Below are 3258 nucleotides of genomic sequence, written 5' to 3' on the forward strand. Positions count from 1 at the left end.
TTTTACATTTTCTTTTTTTTAGCTAGGTGACCCTGGACATTTTTATTACTTTATCCGTGAACTTCAGTTGCCACATCTATAAGATGGAGAAAAGAACAGCATCCATTTCGTAATTATGATTACTTACATTAATGCAAAGAAAACACTTCAGTATGTGCTCTGTATGTGCTAAACCCTAACAGATGTTAGCTACCTTTACTTACACACCAATGTCACCAAGCAGGGATTGAACACTTAACACAGAAAATAGAAGTTTTAGCCACACATATTCTACTCCTGACACACAGGCCATCCTACCTTTTAGTCATCATGAGTTTCCTTATTCTTCTTGTTTACCTCAAGACAACTTTCCAAATGGCTTTCATCTACAAAATCCATCAAGACGTAATTTGGGTTGTTCGGGGAGGCAAGACCCTAGAATTTAATCATCAAACTTGACAGACTTGGAGGCATTCCTATAGATACAGAAGAGTTTGTTTTCAGTGGTGCAGAATCTAAGGCCAGCTCCACAGCTGTATTTCCAGCTCATCGCTTGGTCATTGTCCTGCTGCACGTTCTGCTATAGTGTGCCCACGGCCTTCTTGCTGAGGGCCATGTTGGGTCTCCCAGTCATGTTGGGGGGGAGGGGTGGATGAAGGGGAAACTAAGAAGTTTGAAAAATTTCAGTTTCTGTTCCTCATTTTCAAATCCAGCAGTATCTCACTGACCAAACTGGGTTCCCATACACTTCCTGGGTTCTGAAGCTTCTGTCTTGCCAGACTCCCGATCAATCTCTTCTTGCAAGGCCTTTCACCTCACCTGGTCTATGTAGGTTTCATCCATGTTGCCTTCTTTTCCAGCACCACCTCCAAGTCTGCATCAGACACCTCCTCCTCCTCCAAGGGAACTTCTGCTACTCTGTGCTCTTTCCTCTTCTTCTTTTTCTTTGTTTTCACTGCCAGCTCCTCACCAACTGGCTGTTCTTCCTTTTTCTTGGACTTCCCCTTCTTCTTCCCTGGAGATTTCAGGCTGTCTCCTATTGAGATGTAGTCTAGAACTCCAGCTTCAACCGGCTGCTTCTTCCTTCCTCTCCTGGGGCTAGTCTCTACAGCCCTACAGTGCCTAGAGTGAACCTGGAGGGTGTCGCTCTCCTGGGGGGCCTTCTTCTTTTTCAAGCTGTGCTCTCTGGGGCTACCTTGCTTGCGTTTCTGCCCCAAGGCCACCTGCCCCTCAGCCTCCTCCTTCTCCACTGAGGCTGCATGCAGAGCATCGCCAGCCTCACACAGCCAGGGGTCCTTGGTAGAGAAGGCTATGGCATCTTGTGTCTTTTTCTCCTTCTTGTGCTTTTTGACTTTCTTGCCAGCTCCGCTCACCTCCTTGCCCTGTTTGGGGTCAGGGGAAGTCTTCAACTTTGAGCTTTGGGAAGTGGCCAGAGATAAGGACTTCCTTTTCTTTTTCTTCTGTCCACTAAGACATTCTAGCTGGTCAAGGACCTGGTTTGTAGAACTGAGTGACTCTGTCAGTCGGGCACATAACAGGGGCTCAGGTTCTGAAAACTCCTTACAAGAGGTATGGTGGTCCTTCTTTGTCTTGCCCAGAGACATCTTGGAGACCTGCCCCTCACCCACATTATCAGAGGGGATATGGGCCTTGTAGGAGAAATGTCAGAAAAATAATCATCACTATGTAAGACAGAGTACTAAGTCTCAGGTTCTTTGACTACTGCAATCTTCTTTTTGTCCTTTTTCTTCCTCTCTGGGACTCCTGGGCCCAGTTCTACTTTGTGGCTCTTGGTGATCATTCCCAGTCCACCCACTGCCCCCACCTCCATGTGAGCACCCCCTCCACCGACACCTCATTTTACATTTTCATTAGGCCTCCCTGCACATTTCCTTTACTCAGTCTCTTCCCCTGACCTCACCTAGGCCTTTTTACACCCATTTATCTATACTTTTACTTACATATATACAATACCATCCTATTAAGTACCCCCGCTTCCTTTCTATTCCCTTTATATCTCCTTTCTAGCTATTGGCCTCTGCTACTGAGTTTTCTTCCTACTCACACAGAAGTCCAATCATGTGTAGCTAGGATCCACATATGAGAGAGAACCTGTGGCGTTTAGCTTTCTGGGCCTGGGTACCTCACTTAGTATAATCTTTCCCAGATCCATCCATTTTCCTGCAAAGTTTATAACTTCATATTTCTTCATCTCTGAGTAGAACACCATTGTGTAAATGTGTCATGTCTTCATTATACACTCATCAGCTGAGGGACATCGAGGCTGTTCCATTTCCCAGCTACTGTGAATACAGTGGCAATAAACATGGTTGAGCAAGTATCTGTAAGGTGATAAGGATGAGTCCTTAGGATATATGCCTAGGAGCTGTATAGCTGGGACATATGGTAAATCTATTTTTAGCTGCCTCAAAAACCTTCCAACTGATTTCCACAATGGCTGGACCAGAATGCACTACCACCAACAGTATAGAAGGGTTCTTCTTTTTCCACCTCCTCACCAGCATTTATGGTGTTTTGTTTTCATGATGGTAGAGTGAGATGGAATCTCTCCAATGTTTTAATCTCCATTTTTCTGAAGGCTAGGAATGTAGCACATTTACAGATATTTATATGTCATCTGTATTTCTTCTTTTGAGAACATTCTATTTAGTTCCATAGTGCATTTTTAATTGAGTTGTTTGATTTCTTATTACTTATTTCTTTGAATTCCTTGTATATCCTAGATATTAACCCTCTATCAGGTGTGTAGCTGGCAAAGATTTTGTCCCATGCTGTAAGTTGCCTCTTTGCTTTATTCACAGTGCCCTTTTCCATAAAAAATCTGTAATTTCATGAGGTCTGAGCAGTTAATCTGTGGTTTTATTGCCTGCTTAATTGGGTGATATTCAGAAATTCATTGCCAAGACCAATATGTTGTAGGGCTTCCCCTACTTTTTCTCTAGCAGTTTCAAGAGTTTCAGGTTTGATATTAAGATCCCTATTCTATTTGGACTTAATTCTTATACATGGAGAAAGAGACATATTTTCATCCTTCCCCAGACATCCAGTTTACCCAGCACCATTTGGTGAAAGGTTGTCTTTTCTCCAATGGATATTTTTGGCATTTTTGTTGAATAACAGGTGGCTGTTGCTACCCGGACTTACATCTGGGTCCTCTAGGCTGTTCCATTGATAGACATGTCTGCTTTTGTGCCAGTACCATGCTGTTTTTATAACTATGACTTTGTAGTAAAAATTAAGATAAGGTATGGTGATACG

At 43.3% G+C, this 3258-nt stretch overlaps 1 pseudogene; it reads right to left on the reverse strand.

Annotated features, from left to right (window-relative positions):
* Nucleotides 1-405: 405 nt before the first annotated feature.
* Nucleotides 406-1795, reverse strand: LOC123457085 (annotated as a pseudogene).
* Between the last annotated feature and the right edge of the window lie 1463 nt (nucleotides 1796-3258).

The sequence above is a fragment of the Jaculus jaculus genome, chromosome Y, assembly GCF_020740685.1.
Source record: "Jaculus jaculus isolate mJacJac1 chromosome Y, mJacJac1.mat.Y.cur, whole genome shotgun sequence".
Classification (NCBI taxonomy): Eukaryota; Metazoa; Chordata; class Mammalia; order Rodentia; family Dipodidae; genus Jaculus; species Jaculus jaculus.